Source organism: Crinia signifera, chromosome 2, assembly GCF_055691185.1.
Source record: "Crinia signifera chromosome 2, ASM5569118v1, whole genome shotgun sequence".
Classification (NCBI taxonomy): domain Eukaryota; kingdom Metazoa; phylum Chordata; class Amphibia; order Anura; family Myobatrachidae; genus Crinia; species Crinia signifera.
This window is the reverse complement of record NC_139218.1, coordinates 302,020,966-302,041,729: the sequence shown is the minus strand read 5'-3', so window position 1 is coordinate 302,041,729 and position 20,764 is coordinate 302,020,966. Positions and strand designations below refer to the sequence as shown.

At 55.7% G+C, this 20,764-nt stretch overlaps 1 long non-coding RNA gene across 1 annotated transcript; it reads left to right on the top strand.

Moving 5' to 3' along the window:
• Nucleotides 1–4,889: 4,889 nt before the first annotated feature.
• Nucleotides 4,890–15,588, top strand: LOC146057536 (uncharacterized). The gene is made up of 5 exons (XR_014469744.1): nucleotides 4,890–5,330; nucleotides 7,163–7,326; nucleotides 8,700–8,863; nucleotides 11,083–11,246; nucleotides 14,520–15,588. It is a non-coding gene; the product is annotated as an uncharacterized LOC146057536 (long non-coding RNA).
• Nucleotides 15,589–20,764: the final 5,176 nt, after the last annotated feature.

Here is a 20,764-nt window from a genome sequence, read left to right as displayed (position 1 = left end):
CACTGGATCATTTCTTAAGACTCCCCAATGTTTTTTAAAAAAAATTTCAATTTGTTTGGATTGGCTGGTATATTGTGTTACGAAACATATTCCCAAGTCCTTTTGGGTACCTGATGGTATTTCTGCTGGTTCAACTCCTCTTTGTTCTATGAGGTGTGCACCTTTCTCTTTTGCTTTATGCACCACACTCTGATTGTAACCCTTTTGAAAAAATTGCTTACTCAGTTTTTCAGCGTGTACATGATATATGTCTAGAAGCTGCTCAGTGTTCTATACAGGGGAAGGTTACCCCCAAAGTGAAGGAAGTGAGGCCTCTGAGCCAGACACCCCGGGAGGAGCTGCACTACAGCTTACCTTTTGCTGAGGTGGGAGATGCAGAATTATTAACCTGCTGCCAGGGGATCTATGAGGACTGCGTCCAGGAGGAGATCACTGTGGTTAGAGGAGTATCCGACAACATCCAGGCCACAAGCATACCAGTCACAGATGACGTCTTGTTTCAGGCTGCCCAGCATATTCAGCTGGGGAAGGAGGTTATCCTGGAGACTGAGGACTGCGCAGAGGAAGCGGCAGGTGAGACCCAGGCTTTTGAGGGGGTAGTACTGGCCGTGGACCAGCTTGCCCTGCAGCCACCAGCGGAATTGTTCCTGATGGAGGGTCCCTTCTCAGCCCTGGGCATTGAGACCAAATGCTGTACTGAAATTTGCCATGCCCCTAGTGTGGGTTTGAGGGAGGAAGGGCTTGACAGAGTGGCGGAAGTGCCAGGGCCAGAGCTCCAATATTGGGCTGCCGTTTGGCAGATGTTCCTTGGGCAAGAGGGGGAGGTGGAAACTGCTCCCTGCCCCATTGTGCCGGAGGCAAAAGTATTAGCACACCCTATAGGTGTGCCCGGTGTGAAAGTTTACGATGTTGCAGAGGGGGGGTACCCAACATTTGAGGACGGGGGATTGCTAACTCACTTGTTAGTTAACATGCATAACTTATATTGTGATATTGCCCTTGCTGCTTCTGCAAACCAGCCGCCTTTTACAAGATGGGTTTGGTATGATGTCACTCTGTGGGACTCAGGTGGTAGATCCAAACCTCAGATTCTCTGCTCTGCATCCCACTACAGGTTGTTATTGGTTCCAGAACAACTTGGTACAGGAACTAAAATAGTAGGGGAAGGAATGTGAGGTTAGCAAACTGACCATAAGACTGTAATTATGATATTTTATTAGGTGTAGTAATTAATGTACTATTTTAGTCCATCTGTACCCTCTTATTCTCCATAGATGTTTCTATCCCCCATATCTGTGTGTACCATAGTATTAGATGCTGTTAAGCAAATATGGTCGGACAGGAAATACCCAGGAAGGAATTCACCAAAAGGTTATGTCCAATTACCATACTTTTGTTCCTGCTATCACAGGAGGGTGGTAGCTGAGGGACAATCTTCACAGGGGGTGATCCAATTCCCCTGCTATCAACAGGAAATGTTCACAGGGGGTAATCAGGACATAATGTAATCAGACTGTGTTTTGTATCTTGTGTTGACACTGCTCTGCATATCTCTGGCCCCTTCCAGACTTTCTGGGGCCTGACCCAGCAGGGGGGGGGGGGGGGCAGCAGCAGTACCTGGGAGGGGGGATAAACCTGACTTGAATCCACCAATAGAGATTGAGTGCAAGCCCACTGATGGTATGGAGACGCGTGGGAATTTAGAAGTTTTTAAAATGACTGGCACACAAGCCAGGAGGGAGATTTTGATGGACTGTCCTGGACTAAGAGGTTATGCTCTGTCTAGGTATCGTGTGGACTTATCTGCTATCACTGCTGTGTGGAATAAGTGATAGTTTTGTGCTTTGGAACTGCTGCTACAAGGACTGCCATTGGACTGCTACCCGGTAACGTTTATATGCTACATTTGCCTCTTGTTCCTGTCTTTATCTACATGTGTGTGCTGTGATAAAAATAAACCATATTTTGGTTTCATCTGCTCGGTGTCTGAGTGATTGAAGAACTCGTATCCTCACACTTTGCACTGGGGTCCCTGAGGACTAATGGGCCCACTGTTTCCACCCAATGCTGAGTGGCATATTGTGAACTTGGGTTGCAGTGGAGGAGGGGCCCCCAATTTATATTTTTTGCACCTGGGCCAACCACTGGTGTGGTTCCACCACTGGTGTCAGGTCTGTACAAGCTGCTCTGTGTTCTGTATGTTTTAGTCACAGACTCCTTACAGTCAGTTAGATTCAAAGTTATGGGCATAACTCAGCCATTTGTCTCATGCCATCTGTGCCAGATCCTGCTTTCCTCAGGCAGAAGTCCCTATGGCGTCACTTAAAGGTAGCTTTCTATAGTCTAACATACATGCTTAATGTCCTGGCAGCTACAGTATTGAATGCACATGTTCATTTCTGAGAACACCTAGAGGTGTTTAGAAAGGAAGTGGGACATGGTGTCTACAGCAAAAAGGTCGACAACCATTAGGTCAACACCATTAGGTCGACAAGCAAAAAGGTTGACATACAAAAAGGTTTACATGTAAAAAGGTCGACATGCAAACAGGTCAACATTCAAAAAGGACGAGACTATCATTAGGTCGACAGTCAAAAGGTCAACATGGTGTTTTTCACAGGTTTTTTAACCGGATGTCAACACAGTCAACATGGACACAGTTTGAAGTGCACTGCATCACGTCGCTATGCTTCAGGCAAAATATTTTATTCTACCACCATGCCCTAGTGCAGGGGTGGGCAACAGGCGGCCCGCGGGCCACATGCGGCCTGCGAAACGCTCGCATCTGGCCCGCCACTCCTGAGTGTAGCACAATTACAAGCGGCCCCCCACAATGAAGTTCCTGAACAGCAGAGGTCCCGCTGCCACGATACATGATCGCGGCATCCCCACACAGCACAGGGACTTTTTAAATTGCCTTTGTTGCGGCTCTGTGCTCTCCTAACTAGTTCCACTGCCGCCGATGCACCGCACCATCCCCAAACAGCACTACTGGGAGTGTGGGAGGGGACGCGGTCACGCGGTGGCCACACCAACCAATGGCGGGGAGGCGGCTGCTGCGTGACCGCATCCCCTCCCACACTCCCAGTAGTGCTGTGCGGTGATGGCGCGGCGCTGTCATGCATCGGCGGCAGCAGAACTAGTTAGGACTGGAGAGCACAGAGCAGCAACAAAGGCACTTTAAAAAGTCAGGATCCTCCTGTCCTGATCAATCAGGGATCCATACTTGGTTGGAGACACTCGTCTCACCCTCTGGCACACATGGATGTCTCTCCACATAGTCCACAGGAGAGCTCTCACCTGACAACAGGTCAGTCATGTAATTTTACCTTGCACTAAAAATCTATTATTCTAAAATCCAGAGAGTGCCGCCTATTTCTTCTACTTGTTGCTCTCACAGCAGGGGGAGGTAAAAACCGTTTATATATATATATATATATATATATATATATATATATATATATATATATATATATATATATATATATATATATATATATATATATATTATAAGGGCACGGTAGTGCCCTTATATTAAGGCTGAATCCAACGAACGGATTTTTCCCATAGGGAACTTTTCGGATGGGGGCATGGTGTTTGAGGGACTACACCTCAAAAGTGACTGGGCGTACTGAGCTGAAATTTGGCATGTTCGCGTAGAATCGTCAACCGGTGCTGCATGCCAAATTTCAGGGCAAAATATAAAAAAATGAGCAATTGGGAGCGATCTAAACTTCCAACTGCCAGTTTTTTTCTGAGACTCGCGAAATGACACTTTGTCACCCATGTTAGTCTATGAGGGTTTTTTTGGGAAGGCATAACTCAGGGTAGAGGAACAATTGAGACTTGGGGTTTGTTTTATTAGGTAGATATTGTCCCAGTGGAGTGCCTTTTGGGGTTGGGGATTTTCAGATAGGTGCAGTTTTTTTATAATTTAGAGAAACGTCCCCCATTATAAACATAGGAGAGCTCAACTTGTTGCGCAGCCGCACAAGTCATCAGCTGGGGGAGTACAGAGAGTGGCTTTACTTGGGTGTACCAAGATGGCCGACTCCTGCTCGCAAACTGAAATTCTCGTATGTAAGTGGAATTAGCAGTGTTTATGTTATAAATGTGGGTGGGTGTGGGGATGGGGATGGGTACTGAGTGCTTATTAGCCCTGACATTGCTTTAATTACAGTGTTTAAGGTCCGTGCTACCGCTGTGTCAGGTGGCTGTAACTAAGCTGACATCATTTAATTTATTCACTGCACTGCCGGGAAATTCAAAACAGATGAGTCTCTGTGCCCGGCTGGTGGTAGCTTGCGATGCGGCTCCGCTGCCCCAGCCAGGTGTCATCCCTCCTGCTCTGGCTGCCCTGTTCCCTCTCCTCCCCGCTGCATGGGGAGCGCCTGGGCAGCCTGCACGAAGACGCACGCCACCATTGCTGACAGTATGTATTGTAGAAACAAGTGTGCAGTAGCCGCTGCTGCATCCTTCCCCCTTTGACCACGAGCTCACCCGCCACCATTGCTGACACTTACAGTATATAATATTGTAGAAAGAAGTGTGCAGCAGCTGCTGCTGCTGCTGCCTCCAGTAACACACCCGCCCTCTCCCCCACCACTTACTCACGTAAAGACTACTGTATGTAGCGCTACTATGGATAGTCTGTGCAGCCGAGCTTGGACGTGTAGATTGTGCAGGAGCTGGCAGAGAGACTCCGGATCTTCCCCAGCGCGGCAGAGACACGGAGTCTCTCTGCCAGCTCCTGCACACTCTACACGTCCAAGCTCGGCAGTGGTGGGGGAGAGGGCGGGTGTGTTACTGAAGGCAGCAGCTGCTGCACACTTGTTTCTACAATATAATATACAATGGGGGCGGGTGAGCTCGTGGTCAAAGGGGGAAGGATGCAGCAGCGGCTGCTGGCTTAATGCAAGGTACACAATGTGAGCGGCTGCTGGCTTGTTAATAGTAGAATATACTGTCTGCAAGGGTCCTCTGTATGTACACTCTACGTGTCCAGTCACCCTGCAGCAAAAATCATGCTGCTGCTCTCAGGCTGACAGGACAGGGAGAGACTGAGAGTGTATATACAGAGAACACTCGCAGGCAGAGTATATTCTAGTATTAACAAGCCAGCAGCTGCTGCTGTCTCCTCTCCAGCAGGGTAGATGCTGCATTTTAGGAGTAGAGATGGCTAGTGAAAGGAGGACATCTGATGACATCACACCCACGTGACCAGCTGTCATCAATGGGAGGAGTAAACTGAGTTCCTTCCATTCTTCGTTTACTACTGCAAGCAGGACAGGAGCATGTTGTAGACTGTGTGTGGTGCTCCCGAGTATAAGGTACACATACACCCAGCGGCACACCTTCCCCTCGCCCACACACTGTTCACTCCTGCACACACACTGCCCCTCCTGCACATAATTCCCCCAAACTGCCCCCCCTGCACATAATGCCCCCCCTGCACATAATGCTCCAACACTGCCCACCTGCACATAATGCCCCCACACTGCCCCCCCTGCACATAATGCTCCCACACTGTCCCTCCCACTGCACATAATACCCCCACACTGTCCCTATTGCACATACTGCCCCAACACTGCCCATACTGTCCCCTACACATAATACCCCCACACTGCACAACCTGCCCCCCCTGCACTTAGAGCTCTGTTCACTCCACTGTTCACTCCTGTACACACTGCCCCCCCCCCCTCCCCCTGCACATAATACCCCCAAACTGCCCCCCCGGCACATAATACCGTTTGTACGCTGCCCCCCCCCCCCAGTGCCCCGTGTGTGTGTATGCTGCACCCCCCAGTGCCCCTGTGTGTAAGCTTCCCCCCCCAGTGCCCCCCGTGTGTGTACGCTTCCCCCCCAGTTCCCCCCGTGTGTGTACGCTGCCCCCCCAGTGCCCCCCGTGTGTGTGTACGCTGCCCCCCCAGTGCCCCCCGTGTGTGTGTACGCTGCCCCCCCCAGTGCCCCCCGTGTGTGTACGCCGTCCCCGCCCTAGTGCCCCCCGTGTGTGTACGCCGTCCCCGCCCCAGTGCCCCCTGTGTGTGTACGCTGTCCCCGCCCCAGTGCCCCCCGTGTGTGTGCGCTGTCCCCGACCCAGTGCCCCTGTGTGTACGCTGTCGCCCCCGTGTGTACGCTGTCGCCCCCCGCTGTCGCCCCCCCGTGCCTCTCATGTGTACGCTGGGCCCCCCGTGTGTACGCTGTCCCTCACCAGTGCCCCCGTGTGCACGCTGTGCCCCCTGTGTGTACGCTGTCCCCGTGCCCTCCGTGTGTACGCTGTCCCCCCCCTTGCCCCCCGTGTGTACGCTGTTTCACCCCCCCCAGTGCCCTCCGTGTGTACGCTGCCCACCCCAGTGCCCTCCGTGTGTACGCTGCCCACCCCAGTGCCCTCCGTGTGTACGCTGCCCACCCCAGTGCCCTCTGTGTGTATGCTGCCCACCCCAGTGCCCTCCGTGTGTACGCTGCCCACCACAGTGCTCTCCGTGTGTACGCTGCCCCCCCAGTGTCCTCCGTGTGTACGCTATCACCCCCGTGTGTACGCCGTCCCCCCCCCAGTGTCCCCGTGTGTGTATGCTGTCCCCCACCAGTGCCCCCGTGTGTGTACGCTGTCCCCCACCAGTGCCCCCGTGTGTGTACGCTGTCCCCCCATGTGTGTACGCTGTCGTCCCCCCCAGTGCTCCCGTGTGTGTGCGCTGTGCCCCCGTGTGCTGTGTGCACTGTCCCCCACCAGTGCCCCCGTGTGTGTGTGCTGTGCCCCCCCAGTGCTCCCGTGTGTGTGCGCTGTTTGCCCCCCATGTGTGTACGCTCCCCCCCCCAGTGCCCCCCGTGTGTGTGCGCTGTCACCCCAGTGCCCCTGTGTGTGTACGCTGTGCCCCCCCCCCCCAGTGCCCCGCGTTTTTACGCTGTTTGCCCCCCATGTGTGTACGCTCCCAGTGCCCCCCCCCGTGTGTACGCTGTCCCCCCTGCTATCCTACATTCCCTACCATCCAGCCAGGAGACATGGCCGCCCGCCAGCCAGCAGCTCCTATCCCCGGCATGCTACATCCCTGGCCGCCCGCCCACAGCTCCTAAAGCTAAGCCCTTTATTATTATTGTTGTTGTCATTATTATTATTATTATTATTATTATTATTATTATTATTATTATTATATCTCCTGCCCAGACTCTGTCCTCCCCATGCTGCCGCCGGGACTCGTCGGGACCAGGTTCAGGCGCTTCCACAGCCTGCGGCCTAACAGTCTGTTGAAGCCCCAGCCTTAAGTTGCCTCCACCACCCGGAAGACAGAAAGCAGCCACCCGGGCCATCAGAGGAGCAGCTGCACCCAGGTAAATTCATCCCTCCACTGTCCCTGTGTGTACCATGTCCCCCATCCCCACTATCCCTGTGTGTACCCTGTCCCTCACACCCCTATCCATGTGCATACCCTGTCCCCCCACTGTCCTGTATGTACGCTGTCCTCCCCCCAGTGCCCGCCGTGTGTACGCTGTCCCCCCCATTGTCCGCCGTGTGTACGCTGCCCCCCCCATGTGTACACTGCCCCCCCTGTACTGCAGCTGCACCCAGGTAAATCCTTCCCCCCACTGTCCCTGTGTGTACCCTGTCCCCCACCCCACTATACCCGTGTGTACCCTGTGCCCCCGTGTGTTCGCTGCCCCCCCAGTGCCCCCCGTTTGTGCATTGTCCCCCCCAGTGCCCCCGTGTGTACGCTGCCCCCCAGTACCCCCGTGTTTACACTGTGTCCCCCCCCAGTGCCCCCTGTGTGTACGCTGCCCCCCGTGTGTACGCTGTTTTTTCCCCCCCCCCGTGCCCCCCGTGTGTATGCTGTCCCGTCCCCCAGTGCCCCCCGTGTGTATGCTGTCCCCCCCCCCCAGTGCCCCCCATGTGTATGCTGCCCCCCCAGTGCCCCCCGTGTGTACGCTGTCACTCCACAGTGCCCACGTGTGTGCGCTGTGCCCCCCGTGTGTACGCGTCCCCCCCAGTGCCCCCCATGTGTACGCTGCAGCCCCTGTGTGTACGCTGTCCCCCCCAGTGCCCCCCGTGTGTACGCTGGGCCCCCCGTGTGTACGCTGTCCCTCACCAGTGCCTCTCATGTGTACGCTGGGCCCCCCGTGTGTACGCTGTCCCTCACCAGTGCCCCCGTGTGCACGCTGTGCCCCCTGTGTGTACGCTGTCAACGTGCCCTCCGTGTGTACGCTGTCTCCCCCCCCCTTGCCCCCCATGTGTACGCTGTTTCCCCCCCCCCAGTGCCCTCCGTGTGTACGCTGCCCACCCCAGTGCCCTCCGTGTGTACGCTGCCCCCCGTGTGTACGCTGCCCCCCGTGCATACGCTGTCCCCCCATGTGTACGGTGTGCCCCCCGTGTGTACGCTGTCCCTCCCCAGAGCCCTGCGTGTGTACGCTGTGCCCCCCGTGTGTGTACGCTGTCCCCCCAGTGCCCCTGTGTGTGTACGCTGTGCCCCCCCCAGTGCCCCGCGTTTTTACGCTGTTTGCCCCCCATGTGTGTACGCTCCCAGTGCCCCCCCCCCCGTGTGTACGCTGTCCCCCCTGCTATCCTACATTCCCTACCATCCAGCCAGGGGACATGGCCGCCCGCCAGCCAGCAGCTCCTATCCCCGGCATGCTACATCCATGGCCGCCCACCCACAGCTCCTAAAGCTAAGCCCTTTATTATTGTTGTTGTTATAATATCTCCTGCCCAGACTCTGTCCTCCCCATGCTGCCGCCGGGACTCGTCGGGACCAGGTTCAGGCGCTTCCACAGCCTGCGGCCTAACAGTCTGGTGAAGCCCCAGCCTTAAGTTGCCTCCACCACCCGGAAGACAGAAAGCAGCCACCCGGGCCATCAGAGGAGCAGCTGCACCCAGGTAAATTCGTCCCTCCACTGTCCCTGTGTGTACCATGTCCCCCATCCCCACTATCCCTGTGTGTACCCTGTCCCTCACACCACTATCCATGTGCATACCCTGTCCCTCCACTGTCCTGTATGTACGCTGTCCTCCCCCCATTGTCCGCCGTGTGTACGCTGTCCCCCCCATTGTCCGCCGTGTGTACGCTGCCCCCCCCCCATGTGTACACTGCCCCCCCCCTGTACTGCAGCTGCACCCAGGTAAATCCTTCCCCCCACTGTCCCTGTGTGTACCCTGTCCCCCACCCCACTATACCCGTGTGTACCCTGTCCCCCCAGTGCCCCCGTGTGTTCGCTGCCCCCCCAGTGCCCCCCGTTTGTGCATTGTCCCCCCAGTGCCCCCGTGTGTACGCTGCCCCCCCAGTACCCCCGTGTTTACACTGTGTCCCCCCCAGTGCCCCCTGTGTGTACGCTGCCCCCCGTGTGTACGCTGTTCCCCCCCCCAGTGCCCCCCGTGTGTATGCTGTCCCCCCCAGTGCCCCCCGTGTGTATGCTGTCCCCCCCCAGTGCCCCCCGTGTGTACGCTGTCCCTCCACAGTGCCCACGTGTGTGCGCTGTGCCCCCGTGTGTACGCGTCCCCCCCAGTGCCCCCCATGTGTACGCTGCAGCCCCCGTGTGTACGCTGTCCCCCCCAATGCCCCCCGTGTGTACGCTGCCCCCCCCCAGTGCCTCTCATGTGTACGCTGGGCCCCCCGTGTGTACGCTGTCCCTCACCAGTGCCCCCGTGTGCACGCTGTGCCCCCTGTGTGTACGCTGTCCCCGTGCCCTCCGTGTGTACGCTGTTTCCCCCCCTTGCCCCCCATGTGTACGCTGTTTCCCCCCCCCCAGTGCCCTCCGTGTGTACGCAGCCCACCCCAGTGCCCTCCGTGTGTACGCTGCCCCCCCAGTGCCCCCCGTGTGCACGCTGTCGCCCCCCCGTGTGTACGCTGTCGCCCCCCCGTGTGTACGCTGTCGCCCCCCCGTGTGTGCGCTGTCGCCCCCCGTGTGTGCGCTGTCGCCCCCCCGTGTGTGCGCTGTCGCCCCCCCGTGTGCGCGCTGTCGCCCCCCCCGTGCGCGCGCTGTCGCCCCCCCGTGCGCGCGCTGTCGCCCCCCGTGCGCGCGCTGTCGCCCCCCCGTGCGCGCGCTGTCGCCCCCCCGTGCGCGCGCTGTCGCCCCCCCGTGCGCGCGCTGTCGCCCCCCCGTGCGTGCGCTGTCGCCCCCCCGTGCGTGCGCTGTCGCCCCCCCGTGCGTGCGCTGTCGCCCCCCCGTGCGTGCGCTGTCGCCCCCCCGTGCGTGCGCTGTCGCCCCCCCGTGTGTGCGCTGTCGCCCCCCCCCGTGTGTGCGCTGTCGCCCCCCCCCGTGTGTGCGCTGTCGCCCCCCCCCCCGTGTGTGCGCTGTCGCCCCCCCCCCCGTGTGTGCGCTGTCGCCCCCCCCCGTGTGTGCGCTGTCGCCCCCCCCCGTGTGTGCGCTGTCGCCCCCCGTGTGTACGCTGTCGCCCCCCGTGTGTACGCTGTCGCCCCCCGTGTGTACGCTGTCGCCCCCCGTGTGTACGCTGTCGCCCCCCGTGTGTACGCTGTCGCCCCCCGTGTGTACGCTGTCTCCCCCCGTGTGTACGCTGTCGCCCCCCGTGTGTACGCTGTCGCCCCCCGTGTGTACGCTGTCGCCCCCCGTGTGTACGCTGTCGCCCCCCGTGTCTACGCTGTCGCCCCCCGTGTCTACGCTGTCGCCCCCCGTGTCTACGCTGTCGCCCCCCGTGTCTACGCTGTCGCCCCCCGTGCATACGCTGTCGCCCCCCGTGCATACGCTGGTGCCCCCATGTGTACGGTGTGCCCCCCGTGTGTACACTGTCCCTCCCCAGAGCACCCCGTGTGTACGCTGTGCCCCCCGTGTGTGTACGCTGTCCCCCCAGTGCCCCTGTGTGTGTACGCTGTGCCCCCTCCCCAGTGCCCCGCGTTTTTACGCTGTTTGCCCCCCATGTGTGTACGCTCCCAGTGCCCCCCCCTCCGTGTGTATGCTGTCCCCCCTGCTATCCTACATTCCCTACCATCCAGCCAGGGGACATGGCCGCCCGCCAGCCAGCAGCTCCTATCCCCGGCATCCTACATCCCTGGCCGCCCGCCCACAGCTCCTAAAGCTAAGCCCTTTATTATTGTTGTTGTCATTATTATTCTTATTATTATTATTATATCTCCTGCCCAGACTCTGTCCTCCCCATGCTGCCGCCGGGACTCGTCGGGACCAGGTTCAGGCGCTTCCACAGCCTGCGGCCTAACAGTCTGTTGAAGCCCCAGCCTTAAGTTGCCTCCGCCACCCGGAACACAGAAAGCAGCCACCCGGGCCATCAGAGGAGCAGCTGCACCCAGGTAAATTCGTCCCTCCACTGTCCCTGTGTGTACCATGTCCCCCATCCCCACTATCCCTGTGTGTACCCTGTCCCCCCACTGTCCTGTATGTACGCTGTACTCCCCCCAGTGCCCGCCGTGTGTACGCTGTCCCCCCCATTGTCCGCCGTGTGTATGCTGCCCCCCCATGTGTACACTGCCCCCCCTGTACTGCAGCTGCACCCAGGTAAATCCTTCCCCCCACTGTCCCTGTGTGTACCCTGTCCCCCACCCCACTATACCCGTGTGTACCCTGTCCCCCCAGTGCCCCCGTGTGTTCGCTGCCCCCCCAGTGCCCCCCGTTTGTGCATTGTCCCCCCCAGTGCCCCCGTGTGTACGCTGCCCCCCCAGTACCCCCGTGTTTACACTGTGTCCCCCCAGTGCCCCCTGTGTGTATGCTGCCCCCCGTGTGTACGCTGTTTCCCCCCCCAGTGCCCCCGTGTGTATGCTGTCCCCCCCCAGTGCCCCCGTGTGTATGCTGTCCCCCCCCAGTGCCCCCCATGTGTATGCTGCCCCCCCCAGTGCCCCCCGTGTGTACGCTGTCACTCCACAGTGCCCACGTGTGTGCGCTGTGCCCCCCGTGTGTACGCATCCCCCCCAGTGCCCCCCATGTGTACGCTGCAGCCCCCGTGTGTACGCTGTCCCCCCCAGTGCCCCCCGTGTGTATGCTGTGCCCCCCGTGTGTACACTGCCCCCCCCCAGTGCCTCTCATGTGTACGCTGGGCCCCCCGTGTGTACGCTGTCCCTCACCAGTGCCCCCGTGTGCACGCTGTGCCCCCTGTGTGTACGCTGTCCCCGTGCCCTCCATGTGTACACTGTCTCCCCCCCTTGCCCCCATGTGTACGCTGTTTTCCCCCCCCCCAGTGCCCTCCGTGTGTACGCTGCCCACCCCAGTGCCCTCCGTGTGTACGCTGTCCCCCCAGTGCCCTCCGTGTGTACGCTGTCGCCCCCCGTGTGTACGCTGCCCCCGTGCATACGCTGTCCCCCCATGTGTACGGTGTGCCCCCCGTGTGTACGCTGTCCCTCCCCAGAGCACCCCGTGTGTACGCTGTGCCCTCCGTGTGTACGCTGTGCCCTCCGTGTGTACGTTCCCCCCCGTGCACCCTGTCCCCCCCAAGTGCCTCCTTGTGTACGCTGCTCCCCCCCCAGTGCCCCACGTGTATACGCTGTCTCTCCCTCCCCCCTCCGGTGCCCCCCGTGTGTACACTGTCTCCCCCCCCCAGTGCCCCTGTGTGTACGCTGTGCCCCCCCCCCCGTGTGTACGCTGTTCACTCCTGTACACACTGCCCCCCCTGCACATAATACCCCCACACTGCCCCTCCGGCACATAATACCCGTTTGTACGCTGCCCCCCCCCCCCCCCCCAGTGCCCTCGTGTGTGTATGCTGCACCCCCCAGTGCCCCCGTGTGTGTATGCTGCACCCCCCAGTGCCCCCGTGTGTGTATGCTGCACCCCCCAGTGCCCCCGTGTGTGTAAGTTTCCCCCCCAGTGCCCCCGTGTGTGTACGCCGTCCCCGTCCTAGTGCCCCCCGTGTGTGGACGCCATCCCCGCCCCAGTGCCCCCCGTGTGTGTACGCTGTCCCCACCCCGCTGTCCCCGCCCCAATGCCCCCCGTGTGTGTACGCTGTCCCCGACGCAGTGCTCCTGTGTGTACGCTGTCGCCCCCCGTGTGTACGCTGTCGCCCCCCGTGTGTACGCTGTCGCCCCCCGTGTGTACGCTGTCGCCCCCCGTGTGTACGCTGTCGCCCCCCGTGTGTACGCTGTCGCCCCCCGTGTGTACGCTGTCGCCCCCCGTGTGTACGCTGTCGCCCCCCGTGTGTACGCTGTCGCCCCCCGTGTGTACGCTGTCGCCCCCCGTGTGTACGCTGTCCGTCCCCCCGTGTGTACGCTGTCCATCCCCCCCAGTGTCCCCGTGTGTGTACGCTGTCCGTTTCCCCCAGTGTCCCCATGTGTGTACGCTGTCTGTCCCCCCCAGTGCCCCCGTGTGTACGATGTCCGTCCCCCCCAGTGCCCCCGTGTGTACGATGTCCGTGCCCCCGTGTGTGTACGCTGTCCCCCACCAGTGCCCCGGTGTGTGTACGCTGTCCCCCACCAGTGCCCCGGTGTGTGTGTACGCTGTCCCCCACCAGTGCCCCCGTGTGTGTACGCTGTCCCCCACCAGTGCCCCCGTGTGTGTACGCTGTCCCCCACCAGTGCCCCCGTGTGTGTACGCTGTCCCCCACCAGTGCCCCCGTGTGTGTACGCTGTCCCCCACCAGTGCCCCCGTGTGTGTACGCTGTCCCCCACCAGTGCCCCCGTGTGTGTACGCTGTCCCCCACCAGTGCCCCCGTGTGTGTACGCTGTCCCCCGTGTGTGTACGCTGTCCCCCACCAGTGCCCCCGTGTGTGTACGCTGTCCCCCGTGTGTGTACGCTGTCCCCCGTGTGTGTACGCTGTCCCCCGTGTGTGTACGCTGTCCCCCACCAGTGCCCCCGTGTGTGTACGCTGTCCCCCACCAGTGCCCCCGTGTGTACGCTGTCCCCCACCAGTGCCCCCGTGTGTGTACGCTGTCCCCCACCAGTGCCCCCGTGTGTGTACGCTGTCCCCCACCAGTGCCCCCGTGTGTGTACGCTGTCCCCCACCAGTGCCCCCGTGTGTGTACGCTGTCCCCCACCAGTGCCCCCGTGTGTGTATGCTGTCCCCCACCAGTGCCCCCGTGTGTGTACGCTGTCCCCCACCAGTGCCCCCGTGTGTGTACGCTGTCCCCCACCAGTGCCCCCGTGTGTGTACGCTGTCCCCCACCAGTGCCCCCGTGTGTGTACGCTGTCCCCCACCAGTGCCCCCGTGTGTGTACGCTGTCCCCCACCAGTGCCCCCGTGTGTTTACGCTGTCCCCCACCAGTGCCCCCGTGTGTTTACGCTGTCCCCCACCAGTGCCCCCGTGTGTGTACGCTGTCCCCCACCAGTGCCCCCGTGTGTGTACGCTGTCCCCCCAGTGCCCCTGTGTGTGTATATGCTGTGCCACCCCCCAGTGCCCCGCGTGTGTATGCTGTTTGCCCCCCATGTGTGTACGCTCCCAGTGCCCCCCCCTCCGTGTGTACGCTGTCCCCCCTGGCATCCTACATTCCCTACCATCCAGCCAGGGGACATGGCCGCCCGCCAGCCAGCAGCTCCTATCCCCGGCATCCTACATCCCCGGCCGCCCACCCACAGCTCCTAAAGCTGAGCCCTTTGTTGTTGTTGTTGTTGTTGTTATTATAATAATATTTCCTGCCCAGACTCTGTCCTCCCGATGCCTAACAGTCTGGTGAAGCCCCAGCCTTGAGTTGCCTCCGCCACCCGGAAGACAGAAACAAGCCACCCGGGCAATCAGAGGAGCAACTGCACCCAGGTAAATCCGTCCCCCCTACTGTCCCCCATCCCCACTATCCCTGTGTGTACCCTGTCCCCCCCACTGTCCCCCACACCACTATCCCTGTGCACACCCTGTCCCCCCCACTGTCCCTGTATATACCCTGTGCCCCCCCCCCCCCTGTACTGCAGCTGCAACCAGGTGAATCCGTCCCCCCACTGTCCCTGTGTGTACGCTGTCCCCCACCTCACTATCCCTGTGTGTATGCTGTCCCCCCACTGTCTCTGTGTGTACCCTCTCCCCCCCCACTATCCCTGTGTGTACCGTGTCCCCCCACTGTCCCCGTGTGTACCCTGTCCCCCCACTGTCCCCGTGTGTACCCTGTCCCCCCAGTGCCCCCGTGTGTACGCTGCGCCCCCATTGCCCCCGTGTGTACGCTCCCTCCCTCTTCGCTCTCCCCCCTGTGACCATGTGTGCGCTGCCTCCCCCCTCGCTGTCCCCCATGTGTGCGCCCTGTTCCACCCATGTGTATGATAGAAGAAGAGGGGAAAAGGATTGTCTCTTTTGCTGGCGCACTGATAAGAGGAAAATATTGCAGAAAATAAATACAAGATGAAATATACCTTTTAATTTATTTATAGTAAGACAGTTTAGGTGAAATTTTCACCACATAAACAATAAAAAAAAAAAATTTAATCGCACGTGTTGTATTTGTGTGTTATTATTGCTTATATCCGTTACGTAATAATTTGGGGAAACATTGATTGATATGTACTAGATAATCCTGGATCTAGAATAATAAGAGTTATCTGGAAATGCGAGAAGAAAAAGACTCTCTCTTTTTTTGGGGCACTCTTTTTGTGTGTGATTACAAGCTGTAATCTGTAAAGACATCGATAGGAATGTCTATTTGAGTAATAATGGTAAGTTGTATAATAGAAGTTGTGACGCAAGCTTGAAAATGGTATGAATAGTGGTACCACTCTTCAGAGAGAAACTCCGAGGTGGGGTCAGGGTGATCCTGACAACATAGTTATTTCTGCTTGGTACCCTGTGCAATAATTGCTTTTATGAGAAACCAAAAAGAGACAGATATTTGCGGGCTAACAGAGAGCCATCAGCAAGGTAATCTGCCTATCCTCCTACTCTCACCATCGTGTTTCAGAGGATAGTGGGATGGGGACTAGGCAGAGAAGCTTTCTGCTCAGAAAGTGACAGTTTTATTTCCTTCTACTGCTTGCCTATATCTGTATGGCGACACTGATGTTATATAACCTTGCAGTGCCGTCGCCCAGATACCAGCCAAGTGAGAGAGGAATGAATAGAAAATTTAGATAAATAGAGAAACGACACAGTTTCTGTGTGTAAATGAGTTTACCAACAAATAGACAGAGATCTGCCGTGCGATTGATACATTGGATACACACTAGCTGTGTGCATAGGAGAAATCTGTTACAATGTATCCACCCGGTTTGTACAGAGAAAAAGTTCAAGGTTAGAGATTGACAGGATATTAGTTCCTATATAGATTCTGCTGTCACCTCATCTTAGATAAGCGGATGAGGGATGAGAGATCTGATAGGATATCTGTCAATTTGGAAGAAAGATAAAGTAAACTCTCTGCTGCTCTGCGTTTAACATGTAGGACCAATCCTGATACTATTACGCATAGCAGGACTTGAACTACCGGTCCCGAGAGTGAGAAGAGTTTATAGCAGTACCAGTTAGCCGCTTCACAGTTAGGTTTAAACAGAGTTATTAAAAAACCTTAATATTTCTAATAGCCTTAAACTATAGTGAGTATTTATTCAATTAATATTGTATAATCCAATTAGCATACAGGAGTTATAAAGTCGATGCTAAGGTATATTAAGCAATGTGGGCTGCGCTATATATCAGCTCAAGGTATGAATAGGTAGAGTAGTATACATTTACATATGATACACACCAGCGGGGTCTATTAGATATAGGATGTTTAGTATAGTTTAAACACCCGGTTACTTATCTGGTGTTGTATTCTCCCGACGTCCCATACGTGGCAGACAGGTCTACAGATCCGGCTGTCAGGGAGAAGGGAGAGAAGGGGAAAGCCGTGCCGCTTGATGCAACAAGCATCAGGTATTCATTAATAGTCCTATTTGGAGTAGCGTAAAGCGGGCTGCAGTTCTTGGAGCAGGCTATCCCTGGGTAGGGCTCCTGTGCCCTCGTACCTCAGATATGTATACTGATCCCTCTGATAGGTGAGGGTGACCGGTTGGTCCGTTTGCGCTGTGTGCCCGGTCTTGAATCAATGTCCCATGACCTGCGGCAGCGTCAGACAAGCTCCAGTCAGCAGGAGCGGATTGCCTCTGGGTAGTTCTCTGTGTGGTGGCGTGGAAAGACGCGTTTCGCCCGTTGAGGGCTTGATCACTTCCTGTGTCACTTTCTGAGCAGAAAGCTTCTCTGCCTAGTCCCCATCCCACTATCCTCTGAAACACGATGGTGAGAGTAGGAGGATAGGCAGATTACCTTGCTGATGGCTCTCTGTTAGCCCGCAAATATCTGTCTCTTTTTGGTTTCTCATAAAAGCAATTATTGCACAGGGTACCAAGCAGAAATAACTATGTTGTAAAATTGTATTACCTACTAAACTAAAACCTTATTTCCGTTACCCACTGCACTTGAGCAAGTGGGATCAATGGTAATAGACCTTATCACTGTAGACCACTCCCTCTAGAAAAATCAAGGGGACAACCATATAAATACTGTGCGCGTTAGACAGCCTCCTGCTAGCCGGAGCACAAAAATTAAGTGTTATATAGGAACTCAGCAAAGTAGCTGAAAATAAGTGTTTCTGTCATTAATAATTAACACTTTCACCTATAATTGTAAGCCATTGAGCACAATTTGAAGGAATCTTCGTATTGAAGACTTCTCCTCTAATTATTATTGGGTTTAACAAGACTCTCTGTGTGGGTTTTATATGTGTAAGTTCGTCTGTATGTTACATGTAATTGTGGAAATATTGTATTTCCTCCTTAGTACCTACACCCGGTTCAGAATTACAACTGAAGGGGTACTATAGGGCTATCTTCTAATTTAAGTAATTACTGCATATAAGTCATATGGAAGCAGTACTTTGTGCAAATGGGTATAGATGTTTAATATCACAGTAATTATCCATTTACATGTTATACGCACAGCCGGTTTCCAAACTGGATTTTATGTAATTTGAATGAGGATACAAATAGTGCACTTTATTTATAACCAATGTTCAATGACACAGTAGATACCCTTTATGTATTGAGAACACAGCAGGTTTTCAAGCTGAGTTTAATGCTGTGTACACACGGGACAAACCAGCATGAGATTTTGACTATATAGTCAAAATCATATGGAGATTGTATGCAGATCGCACAGGTTTTTTACCTTGCAATACTGATGCGCACTCCCGTGAGAGCACATATCGAAATCCAGATAGACAGGGCAGCAAGGACTATATAGTGCAAATCTAAAGCTGATTGTATGTAAAAAGTACAGAGATAGCAAAGATTGTATAGCACTCATAGTACTATAAATAGTAATAGTAAATAGTACTATTTGTACTGCTGGGGCACTACTAGTCCCAGCGGGCCCTTTATTGCCCCGCATGCTGGGACTCTTAAGTCCCTGCATGTGGTGCAGGCTTGCTGGGACTTATAGTGCCACAGCAATACACAATAGTTTTTCTATTTTTTACACCAAATATTAGCTCGATGCCCACAGCCCAGGGGTATCGAGGACAGCCCCGGGCTTTAGCATGGGCAGGTAAATTCTGGAGGGGGGGACCCCTGCTTTGGGGGGTCCCCACTTCCCCAGGACCCCTGCTGACCGGTCAGGGGGATGAATGATTTGGCAGGGGCACCTTGTATAAAAAGTTTCCCCCCCGGCTGTGGCATTACCCTGCTGGCTGGTTGGGCCCGGTGCTGGTTCTTGAAATACGGGGGACCTCTACTCATTTTGTCCCCCGTATTTTGGGAACCAGGACCGGCCCTTGAGCCTGGTGCTGGTTTTATGAAATCCAGGGGACCCCTATTTGGTTTGCCCCGTGATTTTATGAAACCAGGACCGGCTCCTTGAGCCCGGGGCTGGTTACGCTCAGGAGGGGGGACCTCACGCCGTTGTTTTTTTAATACCAAAAATCGCATGTTTTGAAATGCGCACATTTCCATGACTTAAAATCGCACCATATCCCAATTTTTCCCGACGAATTCGCATTTAGTTAAATATGCGGATAAAAAGGGAAAAATGCGAGTTCTAAAAGTGTGATTTGCGCCGATATGGTGCGATTTCAAAAAGTGCAATAAAATCGCATTCTATTAAATGTCAGCCATTGTCTCCAGGGGCAAGTAACTGTTTATTTGTAAGTGAATAGCGTATTTAAGTGTCACTATTCATATGTCAATGTTCCCCATCACGTTTATAAGTTTACAGTATTAAACAGACTTCAAGTATTTCTGCAAGTATATTATTACCACTGATCTACCGCTATTACAACTATATTCAATATGCGGCAGGGCTCTCAGCCCTTATTCAGGTAACTGCCGTCTCTCTCCCTGCCCGTCTTTTTGAATCTGACCTCAGTCGGGCGGGCCTGGGTAAGTTCAGTAGTGTACTATCTTTACTACTTATGACGCTATATTATCTATTAGCGGAACATTCCGTATGAACACTATTGTAATATTCAGTACCCCTATGTGTGTGCCCTGTCTCCCCCTCTCCCCACGTGTGTGCCCCGCCCCCCCATGGTCCCCCCCATGTGTGCATTGTGCGCTGTGCCCCCCTCAGTGCCCCGAATCAAAATCTGCCGCTTGCAGGAACCCCAGGAGTCGGGATTCGGAACAGCCGGGCGAGAGCAGAGGACAGCCCGGCTGTTGATGACTCATGCATGAACCGCGGAGGACACCTGCTCTCTCTCTACTCATGACTCCACAGTGAATCCCCCTTAGCTGGAGACCTGGACAAACCCGTGAATGTGTAGTGTGTCGGGACTCAGACGGCAGGAGGTCTCTGAGAAGGAGCTGAAGGATGGAGCAGGGCCCTGGGAGAATGACGGAGCAGCCGCAGCAAGAGGAGGAAGGTGACATATATACCCAGGGCCTAGCGCTTCATCTGCTCATACTGGTGTCCATCACTGTCACACTGTTCTCATTATCCCCATGTGTGCGCTGTCCCCCCTAATTGTCCCCATGTGTGCATTGCTCCCCCCCACACACTGTCCCCATGTGTGCACTGTCCCCCCTCACTGTCCCCATGTGTGCACTGTGCCTCCATGTGTGCGCGGTCCCCCCTCAGTGCCCCCATGTCTGCGGTTCCCCTCAGTGCCCTACAGTGAACCTTCTACACACTGGGTGTCATGCTTATCGCCAGGGGTCTCATGGTATGGGTGTCTCCATTGCCAGGGCTTTCATGCTCTGGGACAGGTGTCATACTCGTTGCCAGGGGTTTGTAATGCTTGTAGCCAGGGGTAATGTTCGTTGCCAGTGTTATTATTAAACATTTTTAAAAATCCAATTGTTATTCTTACAGTAAAATTTTACATTTCTGAATTAAAAAAATAAATTGAAAAAAAGCGGTGAAATTCCATAGACAAAAAACCTTACGGTTTTACATGTCCCATTAAGGCTTCTAACACATGATCTGGCATTTCAGAAACCTGCTGTAACTCTTCCACTCAAACGCCAAAAAGCAATGAAATTCCGATCATTAAGGCTGGCGCCTTAATGGACGTGTTCCTTGCGCAGTACAGATATGGTACGCCATCACAGCCTGTGGGTAAGTGCAGATTCAGCACTCTCACAGAGTGAGATTGCTGTCACTCACACAATGGTGGAGCTGCTAATTCACAGATTTGTGTGCTCATTGGAATACACACATGTAGTCTATGCAACTGAAGGTCTGAGCAGTTATGTGGCGCACTCATCCTAATACTGTAAGTACCCGCAATCATCTAAAACTGTCTAGCCCACTGAATTACTATAGTGTTCATTCTAGCACCTGCCATCTTTGAAAACCTATGCAGTGCCTCTTCCCTGCCTGGGGTGTAGCTGTCTGCTGTAGTGCTTCGAGAACAGTGTGGTCTGTATATCAGCACTGCAAACCAGACCTGTGCTAGAAACACTTCAGCAGACAGCAATACCCCAGACAGGGTAG